Source organism: Asparagus officinalis, chromosome 5 (assembly GCF_001876935.1).
Source record: "Asparagus officinalis chromosome 5, Aspof.V1, whole genome shotgun sequence".
Lineage (NCBI taxonomy): Eukaryota > Viridiplantae > Streptophyta > Magnoliopsida > Asparagales > Asparagaceae > Asparagus > Asparagus officinalis.
In genome coordinates this window covers 111234962-111248676 of record NC_033798.1, presented here as the reverse complement: position 1 = coordinate 111248676, position 13715 = coordinate 111234962, and positions in this window count along the sequence as shown.

Below are 13715 nucleotides of genomic sequence, written 5' to 3'. Positions count from 1 at the left end.
ACTAATAAGTAAATCGTATCACATATTACTCATAGCATGCCTTATTATTCAACGCAAATAGTTCATCATAAAAAAAATTGTAATTTTCCGCGTAGGTATATAATATGTCCTCACTCATACTAGGATTTCCTAGCGGGCTGTATACATGATTCCCAGGAAACTCTATCCTAACTCCACAATATGACACAGGGATGACCCTAAGGATATTGGAACTAGAGCTCTGATACCAACTGTGACGCCCCAGGTTTCGCGCAAGGCTGCAGTCCAAGGCAAAACCCAGAATGTCAAACATGCCAAGCACCAAACACCGTGCTACGATATGTTTCACCATCACAATTACTATCTCTCTAATGGAAATAACAAATAGGTGAAGGTACAGACAGACAAATAAAAGAAATAGAGTAAAGCCAGTTATACACAGAGGAAGCATGAGAATAATCATCAGTGAGCCCAACTAAAATAGAGTAGAAATACTTCTGAGTACACAGAGGAAGCATGAGAATAATCATCAGTGAGCCCAACTAAAATAGAGTAGAAATACTTCTGAGTCTAAAATAAACCTCAAATGAGAATAATCATCAGTGAGCCCAACTAAAATAGAGTAGAAATACTTCTGAGTCTAAAATAAACCTCAAATATAATGAGTCAAATAAAATATCATATGACTCTCAGCCTCTACAAAATGAAATACAAGTCTAGAGTCTAAACATAAATAACTAACTGTGGAGTTCTTAAATAACTACTAAATAGTAAATACCTAGATGGAATCTATGAGGAAATTCCATCAACCTGCGACTCTCCGTACGCCTGACTCATCGCCTGAAAGGGGGAAAACAACAAGTGTCAAAGCGCTATAGCGAGATCATCTCCACCTCTCCCTAGGGGAAGGGGTAGGAGTATATAGAAAATAGGAGATCATCTCCACCTCTCCCTAGGGGAAGGGGTAGGAGTATATAGAAAATAGAGTTAGTACATATACATATGAAATCATTCATAAAATTAAAATAGAGTTAGTACATATACATATGAAATCATTCATAAAATTCTAACTAGAAGTTAATATTTAGGAAAATCACAACACAAGAATTAGTACATCGAGCAAAATAATCCAAACAAGGAAACCCTCATGTATATACCATGTTTTAAATTGTGACTCCCTAAATACTAACTTCAAACCCTATGAATGAAAGCAATAAACCAAAAGGAAAACAATCCAAACCTTAAACATGTAGAATAAATATCTCATCTCAATTACACTTGGGTAGACAGCTCTAACATAAGAGGGATCTCATCCAGAACAAAAAAAAATCAATCATAAGCCATGACATGTAATCCACGATCTTAAAGGAAATACCCTACTCGCGGGAAACAAATATGAAAGCAAAATACGACAAATAATACTTACATATGTGCATCTCCTTATGCAATAGTGATACTTTTGTAATATTATTACTCAATCGCTCTGCGGTAATAGGTTTTATCTCCCTATCCCGGAATACAATGAAATGATGATACTTTTGTAATACTCTTACTCAATTACCCTACGAAAATAGGTCTTATCTCCCTATTCTGGAATACAATAGAATGATGATACTTTTGTAATACTCTTACTCAATCACCCTGCGAAAATAGGTTTTATCTCCCTATTCCGGAATACAATGAAATATACTATGCTCTTCATATTTATCAACTTAAATTAGGAAAAAAATATGTTAACACCACATATTCTAAACATACGTGCACATATCTCGGTGTGCGTATCCATAACTGATGTTCACTAACATCTCAGGTGTTATACAACTCATAAACATTGAATCATAACAGTACAAGGTCGAGAGACTAGCTCGAAAACTCAACAGTCGAACAAAACATGCACAGAGCCACTAACTGTGTGGCAGTCGACCGCACAAGAACGGCGGTCGACCACGACAGGTTTCAGAGCCTACTCAGACGCTATGGTGCGATCGACCGTGGGCTGATATTCCAGAGTCTCAATCTGATTGTGTGTATCGTGTTCACGCCGTGTTTAGGTGATTCAAGAATGATTAAAACAATATGAAACTTACATGAGAGCATGTCTACAATAGATAAAAACTTCTGGAAACAAACTCAACATATATAGCATGATTATTTGCATAAAATTTATATTCAAAATCCTAAGTCATGCAAAAAAACTCGAAACGAAGAACAAATCATCTTTCTTCAGATTAAACCACATTTTAAATCATTTTCAGATCTTACATACTTCTATAAATTCGTTCTCAAACTTTTTAATATGGAAAGACCTAGTCTTTATACATATAATACAAAAGAATTGACTTTTATTTCAAACTTTTTAATATGGAAAGACCTAGTCTTTATACATATAATACAAAAGAATTGACTTTTATTCATAAGCTAGTCAATTTGGCTCTACAAAACATGTTAGAAACTCTTTAAAAACGTTTTAAAAACTAGAAGGGGGATTAATAGAGATGAACTCGTTTGGGGTTTGTACAAAAACGTTTAAGAAGCCAAGCCAAGGAAGATCTATAATCTAAACGCCAAAAATCACACGAAAATCCACTTGAAAGCCTCCAATCTTCTCCAAGAATCAAAATTAAGGTTTAAAGGGGTTTTGGTGGCTGTTAGGGTTCTTAGAAAACTAAAAATATTGTGAATATATGATTGATATATATATGGGCTTTAGAAAATCAAAACCAACTCAAAACAGGAATCTGACTTTCTGCAGGTTTCGCGGTCGACCGGGCTGCATTCGACCATGACGGTCGACCGGACTGCAGTCGACCGCGACGGTCGATCGGATTGGAATTTTCTAGTTTCACATATTTGGCCATTGTGCATGTTTTGACTCTTTTCTTTCTCATGTATGAACTCGTTCATATTCAAAACACATGGTATCATACTCATACCCCATTTAACTATATTTATCAAAATAAATATTCATATATCATAATTAATCTCATATTAATTATATTAACATAAATTTTCGGGGTTTTACAGAGGGCATGGGCTAGGCCAACACTTAGAGGGTTTAGAGTGTGTTTACCTTGTGTGTTGTAAACGTTTATCGGTGAGCATTGAAAACCGATTGTGAACATTTTTGGGTGAACGTGGAAAACCCATTTGTGATAGTGGATTCTCCCCGAGAGTGTGGAGTGGAGACGTAGGTCGGAAGGACTGAACTCAGTGATCATATTATTGTGTTTTGTTTGCTCTTTATGTCCACTATTTGTTTATATTGTTTCTTGTTTATTTGTGCCCTTTGCATATATATCCTTGTTTTAATTCAATCGAATATCTATCTTGCTAGGATATATTTGTTAATTAGTTTTAATTGGTATAAAATCAGAATTAGATTAGCTTTGACCCTATTCACCCCCCCCCCCCCCCCTCTAGGGCTAACATAAACAAACCCCCCCCCCCCCCCCTCTAGGGCTAACATAAACAAAGTGTACAGATGTAAAAACTCAGAAGTCTTGGCATAAAGACTATGTTGTATTGTAAATAATATAATGTTATGTCAATTATTAACAAGATGTGAAGATGGTTAGGGGTTTGATTTAGTGCTTACGTAAAAGTAAGTTGATACGACTTCATATTTCTTGCTGAGTGAGGTATTTTCTGGTCTCTCTAACCATGTGCTTATTCTATCTATCAGAGCTTTCGTGATATATTAAATTACCAGGCAAGAATGAAATTTAGCATGCATAACAATAAAACACAAAAGTAAGTGTTGATGTTAAGTTATCACACAGTCAGTATGTATCCGTGTTTAGATGAGTTTGTTGAGGATCGATAAGGGGCCGCTTTCTAACCTGACTTTACGTCTGATTCTTGAGTTGGGTATCTAAAAATTTTGCATGTGTAGAAATTCGTGAGAGGGTGGGGTTTGGTTCCCCTGTTGTACCTTCGACGATCAAGTTAGCTGATGAACTTGAGTGGGGTCAATAAGAACTATAAGAGTTTTTGTGTGTGCAGTATAATTTGCAAAATTAGAGAATTTGGATTAGAATCCAAAATTAGGGATCTCGCTCAAGTTGAAAATAGTACTTGTATTTATACTAAAGCAGTAATGGCAGATTGATCACTTCGGCCGAGCATTGAGAGCCAGTGGCGAAATATAGGCTGGCGGTCGCGTCAGCACTTGCTTTGTAGGTGTTGGCTAGTGATTGGGGGAAAGATCACTTCAGCATTAAACCCGAAGTGAGTAGTGGTATGGCGATGCCCCACGTGGTCCGATGAGTCATAAAGACTATCGGGGCTAGAGTCATGATGGCAATTGCTAAGCATTAAATGTGATGTTGACATGTTGTCAGAGAGAGAAGCTCAAGGCAAAAATAGTCCTTTAACTTCACCGAGAAGTAACACCTTTCGAGTCGTCCTCGCGAGGCGTTTGAACAAATGGTCGGGTGAACTCCTGGCGAGTTGCCTTCAGCAAGAAGGTCGACTAGTACTGCCTTTCGAGTCGACATGAAGGAGTATCGGCTCGATGAGTCTACGTCTGATTCTTGAGTTGGGTATCTAAAAATTTTGCATGTGTAGAAATTCGTGAGAGGGTGGGGTTTGGTTCCCCTGTTGTACCTTCGACGATCAAGTTAGCTGATGAACTTGAGTGGGGTCAATAAGAACTATAAGAGTTTTTGTGTGTGCAGTATAATTTGCAAAATTAGAGAATTTGGATTAGAATCCAAAATTAGGGATCTCGCTCAAGTTGAAAATAGTACTTGTATTTATACTAAAGCAGTAATGGCAGATTGATCACTTCGGCCGAGCATTGAGAGCCAGTGGCGAAATATAGGCTGGCGGTCGCGTCAGCACTTGCTTTGTAGGTGTTGGCTAGTGATTGGGGGAAAGATCACTTCAGCATTAAACCCGAAGTGAGTAGTGGTATGGCGATGCCCCACGTGGTCCGATGAGTCATAAAGACTATCGGGGCTAGAGTCATGATGGCAATTGCTAAGCATTAAATGTGATGTTGACATGTTGTCAGAGAGAGAAGCTCAAGGCAAAAATAGTCCTTTAACTTCACCGAGAAGTAACACCTTTCGAGTCGTCCTCGCGAGGCGTTTGAACAAATGGTCGGGTGAACTCCTGGCGAGTTGCCTTCAGCAAGAAGGTCGACTAGTACTGCCTTTCGAGTCGACATGAAGGAGTATCGGCTCGATGAGTCGGCTAAGTCAGAATCCTTTCTAGGCCTAGGCCACCTAGTTGATTAGGGCGTTGTATGTAAAAATACACCTGTCCAGTGTTTGGTAATGAATCGCACTTTGATAAAAATGGAAACACCCTAGTAGTAAGCTATGCATATATTTAACATATTAAACTTGCATGGTCATTGAAACATCCTCTACGAAGCAAATACAGAAGCTCCAAAGCATTAATACTACTGTTCGAAGTATTGACAATAATAAACCTCCTAAAATGTAACAGTAAGAAACAAAAATTAACAGTTTCTTATAATAATTGACATGTAGCAACAAAAGTTAACATGAAAGAGCAAACATCAACTGGTTGTTATAAAAGTTGACATGTACTAATGAAAGTTAAGATAAAAGAGTAAATGTTAATAGTTTGTGAGAAAAGTCAATATGTACCAATAAAAGTTAACACATATGTGTCCTAAGTTAACATATATAGCATAATATTAACAGTTATACACAAATATTAACATGTATGGTTAAAATTTCATGGGCATTGTACATGATAACATGAATGGTGGAAGTACAAAACTTACTAATAGAATTTATGATTGTAAAAATTGGAGAGTCATCTGTTCTCATCTGGTGTAAACTTTGCTGCTACATGATCAGACATTCTGAAGTTGTGAATGAAAGTCTCTTCACTATCCACTAGCATATGCTAAAATCAAAAACATCAAGAATACTCTCGTTTAACAACTTTAGAAGAGCTTTCTCTTTCTTATTGATTTTCATGTTCTTCAACAAATCCCAGCTGCATTCATCAGGTTTGCAGTAGTACTTGATTATTTTTCTCTCCTTAATTTTTGGTGTGATACTTTAAAAACTCTTCATCAACTCCCATCTTTTTTCCTTCAATGAATGGGGTTCGGACTAGCTGGGATCTCGTTCTAATCCTATTACTTGGTGCCCTTGTCCCCACCTTTGAAATAACTTTCTTCATCCTCTTTCGATACACTTTTGCCTACAGTGCTACAATGAATTTCTCAATTGATGTCTCTTCAACGTTCTCCTTCTTCTCCTCTCTTTTTCTCTTCTTCTTTCTTCTCTTCTTCTTTCTCTTTATATTTCGTCTCTTCCCGTTTCTCCACATTTTCAGCATCCTCTCCATTCCCTTCTTTCTTCTCTTTTTCTTTCTCTACATTCTCAACATCCACTTCTTACCCTTCTTCTTTCTTCAGTTCCTTCTCTTCTTGTGTAGCTTCTTGTTTGTTCTCTTCTACTTTCTCTATTTCCTTCTCTATTTGCACAACCTCTTCCATAATATGTGAAGTTTCTTTTCTAATGTTGGTTACATCGCCATAATCGAAGCAACCAATATCATCACCCCTATCAAAAGAACCCAAAACATTTTTCTTTTTCATCTGTGCAGCCTTAGTATGCCTATCATTCTGTGCCATAAGATTCTTTACATTCTTCTTCAAGTCTTTGGGGTCAATGAGACCACCGGTTCCTTCATAGGGTTCCACTTTCTTGTTAAGTATTTGTATCTCCTTGGCGCAAGCATCCCACTAATATCACTTACTATGCTTGACACATTGAACAATTTCTAATTTATTTTAGTAGCATTCCTCCAAAAATAAATTTGTTCATCGCTTGTTAACTTTTCTATCTCATTTTCCCTCTCAAGATCATCACTGCTAAGCTAGCAAACAATCTGAAAAAATTATCAAATACCTATCAGCTAGGTAAACAATAAAAAATTAAGAATTATAGTTATGAAAGACAACAATTCTTTTTTTTGAAATGTTAATATGTAAGCTAAAAAGTTAACACGTAAGACCAAAAGTTAATATGTTACGCTGAGAATTAACATGTATGGATGAACATTAACATGTAACATTGTAAAATAACATGAAACAATGTATACTAAAATGCACACAGAAAGTTAACATGAAAGAATGCAAATTAACATGTAATTCTAATGAAGTTATAGAATTACGTTTAATATTAACATATAAAATGTAATTGATGCTTACATAGCCTATTGATGAGCTCTTAGGTCTCTCCTCAACCTTTTCTAGCTTCTCCTTCTTCTTCTTCTTCTAAACAACCTTCTTCAGCGGTAATTGCTCCACAAATTTACTCCTACTAGAGACAAGAGGGCTTCTTTTTCTTCCCCAGTGAGAGATGTCATTCTTCCTCAAACTGAGCTTCCTTTGAGGATATTTCTCACTCTGTGGGCTAACATGAGAAATTGGTTTCTCTACTATCTCAATTCTACCTTTGAAGCAATTGTATCTCTCCTCATCGATCCAATCCTCTCTAGAACCATTATCCAATTAGTCAAATAAGGCTTACATATCAACTTAAGGGCTAGTTTTTTTAATCCAAGTCATCTCGTAGTACTATAGCTGTCAAAATAGAATGAAATACATTGTAAACTTTGATAAACTAGTAAAACTACAGATAACATGAAAAAGATGAAGGAGAAGCAGGAAATATCTATTCTAAATTTTTCATGCTAACTTTCGTAACAGTTTGTTTAACTTCAGCCTAACTTGCTAACTTTCATCCTTAGATGTTAAGTTTTATTGGTATATGTTAACTTTCAGATGTACATGTTAACTTTCATAATGTAATGTTGAATTTCATGCATAAGTTTTAATTTTTATAATAACTTGTTAATTGTCATAATATCCTGTTAACTTTCAAACTTGTACATATTTTTAGATGCACGTTAACTTTCATCAGAATTATCAAAACTGCTAATAACTAAAACCAAAAGTAAACTATATGAACATGTAACTTACAAAAATGAGTGGCATGCATTCAGATACGTACGTAACCCCTGACTTTGTCATTCCTTCCAAGGCAATTTGAATGCCTCTTTTTGTCTCATCAAAAATTAATTTATCCCACACAATATTATTTACTCTCTCAATGCTAGTAACGTATTAAAACAACATTCTTGGAATATCTCGTGAGCTGTTAGGGTACCAAATCATTGCACACACTGTTACAAAATCTAAAGTAGCACAAATTTCTTAATATCCTTCTTTGAGTTTGACTCAACAAGTGTCTCTAGTAACTCTTGAACGTATCTCTACATGCTATTAGCAGCTTCTTTCTCTTGGCCCTTTGCCTTTGCTTTGGCCTTCATCATTTCTTTTTTCTTTTCAAAGTACTCCACCCAGATCCCGTTGTGTGAGTCTTTATTTTCATAAATCAACTCCCCATCAATTGGGAATCCCGTATGATCTTGCACCCATTCCTTATCAAATTTGACTGGCATTATCGTCCAAGTTTTAGAATTGGGGAAAGAGAATTCATCCTAATTGCCAACACAATAACTCAACACATACTTTAGTGCTGGTCGATCAACTGTTGGAGGTCTAAATAAGATATAGTGCTCAAAATTACTGCCCTTGTAGGCATCCCAATACCACTTCCTCATTCTTGGTTCACGATTTTTCATGAATGCGTAGTTTGTTCCAAAACTTGTTATAGGCCTGATATCACTTATAGCTGCATTAATTTTCCTACATAAAAAAAATATTTACTCTGGAAAAATCATTCAAATTCTTAATATCCGTTACACTAATTAACATCAATGGTAAATATTAACATCAAAGGTCAACACTTAACAAACTTTTGTAAAAGTTAATACTTACCAATAAAAGTTAACAACAGTCCACAAAAGTTAACATATGTTCATAAAAGTTAACATTCTTTTATGAACTTTAATATCTAATGATGAAACATATATGTGTAAAAAGTTAACATCATTTATTTACTTTTTTCATGTAATGCTATCACTTAAATAAAAAATTCATAGGCTATGATTATACTTCTAAATATATAATACATGTCAAATCCAATTGTAAATATTCACTTACTTTTCATGATAATTGAAAGTAATTGTACATGTTTCATACTTGATAATGTAATACAATGAACTAAATTCCTAACAATGAGTATATATATCATACAATAGGTTTGTACTTCATACATAATAATTTCACTCATATTAAGATAAAAAATCTACAAATAATGTCCAAAGTTATATCTATTTTTATTACCAATGAATTGAATATAAAACATCAATAGTTATGACCTTAGTCTAGCAACAAATGATTATTATTAACATGAATTGGAACTAGTTAAGGTATAAACTTAGTAAAAGTCAAGTTTTATTAACATGCATGACTAATAATTAACACTTAAGGCTACAAGTTAACAATGAATAAAAATTATTGACATGCATTGCTAATAGCTAACAACAAATGAATATTTTTTAACATGCATTACTTTATAATGATTATACTTCATATTGCTAAGATCATACTCCGAAATTAATAAACTAGTTCTACACTACAATAACCAGTTTTTCAACCACCGTTTTTTCACAAATAGACCCTATAAATCTCAATCACATTTCAAACAAGTAAACTGTTAACTTTCTTTCTTTTTTACCTGCTCAAATTTTCAACTAACATCCAACATCATAATTTTACAAAATACTTTTAAGTTAAATTAACTAAATTCAAAACCAAATTTTTTGAAGTTATTGGGAACTTACTTCTTCTTAGAGATGGACACATCCTCTGTCAAACGTCTCCTCTTGCGTTCTTAAAACTCTTGTCCCCTTTTCATGCGCAACAGGGTCACCGTCGCCTCATTACTATCCTCGTCCTCAGAGGACGTCAAAGAAGAAGAACCGCCAACGGGAGATGAGGATGTAGAGGTGGAGGCGAGTGATTCTCACGCAGCTTCCTTCGTTAACCGAGCCGAGCGATACCGACGATGAACCACTTCGAATTTGGTGTTGTCTCCTTCACCCTTCTCCACATTAGGGTTCTATGCCATTTTCCTCATTTTTTACAGAAAATTTTGACAGATTTTATGGATGTTTGAGTGAAAACTAGGTTTTGATTTTGGGTTCTCAAGTTTAGAGGGGATTGAGCGAGAGAAGAGAGAGAGCAGGGCAGTTTTGGGGGGAACAGGTTAAGGGGTAAAATTGGGTTTTCTCAAAAAAATTATGTGCTGACTTGGAAGAGTATCTAGGGGCTAAAGCACAATTACTTTATGGATTGGGGGCTGCCTCACATGAAAAATAATAAAGGGGGGCTGGCCACAAGAGCTTTCTTAATTTGGGGCCTTATCATATTTTTCCAAAAAAATAATTTTATTCATCTAATTATTTATTCAAATATGATCAGAAATAACATTTAAGAAAAATCAAACATTTTTTATTATTTGGATAATGAAGGAATCAAATATGATCGTTTATATATTTAATTCATTTGCTTGTGAAATTTCATACCATACTTCAATGTCGGAGAATCTAACACTATGCATGATTATGTGGCCCTACATAAGTTGTGTTAGCCTTCTTTCTCATCAATAGAGGGTACTTTGTTCTCCTTCTATATTATAACCAAGTCATCATTTCAATGGTGGGCACTGAGCTGAGTTGGCCCACAAGCCCGTTCACTTGGCTCATGTTTGGGCTCGACCCAACCCGGTCTAATGTAAGATAAGTTAGATTCGAATCGCAATTATGGTAGACCGTGGGTTCAAATTGAGTTGGCCTCTAACTCACGAGGGCCTGTAGCTCACTCGGCTGAAGAAGTCATGCGAGTTAGGCCTATATGTGGGCACACTAACCCATTAATCCATTTCGTAGCCCCGCCCAAATTAAAATTTCTTTTTACAATACAAACACTTTTATTAGAACTTGTTGTTGTTGTCCTTTTTTCTGTAAAATCTTAAACTAGTAAAGTAATTATTTATTGCACATGGATGTAAGACTTGCTACGAGCCACTTTTAATCTTTATGATTGAGATAATTCTTCTTATCATTATATACAAATACATTTTTTTAATTAATAGTTTTTTATTTATTATAATGATTAGATTGTTTGTTTGTTCAATACATATAATTCTTAAATGTTAAAAACGTATTTAGAAAACTATTATTAAAAAAGTGAGACAAATGGGTCATCCCTTGTCATGGCCCGCCTCACTTGTTTCCAAGCTGGCGAACGGGCTAGATCGAGCTCTAGGCTCGGAAACAAGTGGCCAAAGATGGCTTATTAATCTCATTGTGAGCTAGGAGTGGGCTTGGTTGTCCCACCACTAGACCTGCTCAGGCCCGCAAGACGAACTAGTATGTTTCACTGTCCACCCCTCCATTTCACTTAGTATGTATATATGTATTATTAATATTGTCAGAGTTGAGCTAAGCTACTATTAATGATACGCAACATGCGGATACCATCAACCCAATTTTAAAAATTGAAGCTCTAAAAGAAAAAATTCAATTAAACTGGTAGTTGTGATCTACTACAGATGAACTAATTAGAAACAAAATTTTAAAGGGTTTTATCATCATTAACCCATGGAAAATATATCATCAAAATCAACGTTTCAGAATTTTTATGAAGTTAGGTTAATTTTGGTTACTTTTGCCTCTTGATATATAATTCAAAACAAGTTAAAATCATTTGGATTTTTTGTTTCTAACTAGTTTATGTGTAGTAGATCATATCTATCACTTTTGATTTTTATTTTTGTGTTCCGATTTGTAAAATTGGATTGATAGTATCCGCATGTCGGATACTATTAATAGTAGTCTAGCTCAGCTCATATTATCATCACTGTTACTGCTAGTATTATTTAGTTTCTGTTAAATTTAATGTACACAGAAATTCGTAAATAAATGTGTTGATCTTTAGAAATCACGGGAGATCAAATGCAATTTGTCCATAATGATTAATTGAGAGTTGTGATTTCCCGTCATGCTTCTTTAATCTAATCAAGTTCACCATCACTTTCGTCATCATGGTCCCCATGAAATTACTACATAATACATATTCCCCAATTCGGAAAGGTACACTTTCAAAATCAAGATTTCCTTCTTAAACTTTATTCCTGACACTTGCAACCTCAGCTTTGTAGTAGGGATAGTTTCTCTCATCAAGCCTAGTGGTTTAGTTTAGAACAACAAAATGAAAGGAAAAGAAGAAAATTTTTTGGGGTTTCCATGGTTTTGAACTGTCTAAGAACTTCATTCCTTTTTTTATTTTGTCAATGAAAAGTAACTTTATTCATCTTCCAATTGTGAAATACAACATATCAAGATTCTCAGTTTAACTGAGAATTACAAAGCAATCCTAATCAACATACATCTCTCATACTCAAGCCTACATAGAACAAATCCATTCTCAGTTTTCAGCAGCAAAAGGACCATTAAGAATAACAGCTAAAATGCTGAATTTAATTTTCTTAAACAGTAGATCAGCTGACTTCAATTCATGCCTAAAAATTCTGGCATTCCTCTCATTCCATTAACGTATATGTTACATTTTGTGTTATAATACAATTTAAGGGTAAATTTCACTAAACCCTCTATAAGTTTAGACTACTTTGCACTTAAGCCTCCAAAAATTTGCAACTCTCACTGAACTCCAAATAACTTGGGGAATTCCAGAAAACCTTCAAAGCATGTTTGTTTTTTCACTTAGCCGACTATGACAACTTTATGATATTTGTGTGATATTCTGGATATGAGGGTTAAGTGAAAGAAACGATTTAGAGGTTTTATAGAATTCCCAAAGTTATTTGGCATTCAGGGAGAATTTCAAATTATTTAGAGTTAAGTAATAAACACCCGAACTTTTTGAAGGGCTAATTCTAAAGTTGTGATGAAAATTGAATCACACTCTCATCATATATTTTTTTGGGTTTTTGTGTTCTATTACGTCCTCTCTTAATTACAAATTCCTAGCTAGGTTATGGAAGATTTCCTTTTTTTTCAAGAGAAAGAGTGAAAACTTTTATTTTATTCATTTTATTATTGTTTTTCTTGAGATGAAGGCAAAGTATCTGTTATTAATTTTCTGTTCCTATTGAAACGGCTAGAGTTGTCAATCATATTCATTCAAAAGTAAACGAAATAAGATACTCCATTGTGCTAGTCTTGAGTAGTTCCAATAATTTTTAGAAGAAGTTTATGATTAATTGTCTTCGTGAGGACTTAAAACGTTGGTTAATGAAAGGATAGAAATCCAAAATCTTCAGGTGTCTGGAAATCACGTGATGGATGGTGAAATCACGTGAAGGATATCTGCACTGAAAAATAAACTTGGAAAAAATATATACACAAAAAATATACATCCTTAAAAAGAATCGGTATAGAAAATCATATTTCATGTCGGCACCTATTATGGTTAATTGAAAGTTACCACAGACATGGAATATCCAATAAACTTCAATTTTCATTCAAGTTGAGTGCACGTCAGCCCTAAACATCATTAGGGCCTTCCCATGTCAAGATCATGTGATCTAAATCATTGAAATGTTGTGCATCTTTACACCCCTTTTCACCTCAAATGGCATGATTTGAAATGCTAATTTTTTTAACTCCAAGCCACACTATTAGGTGCCTTTTGACCTTGTACATGTGGTTCATGTGCATGGCTTTTTCTAATAATCAAAAACCCTAGGTAGCAAATGGTTGAGGCAAGATTACTGATGGATGGAGATCTTTGTGGGCCACCAATAATTATA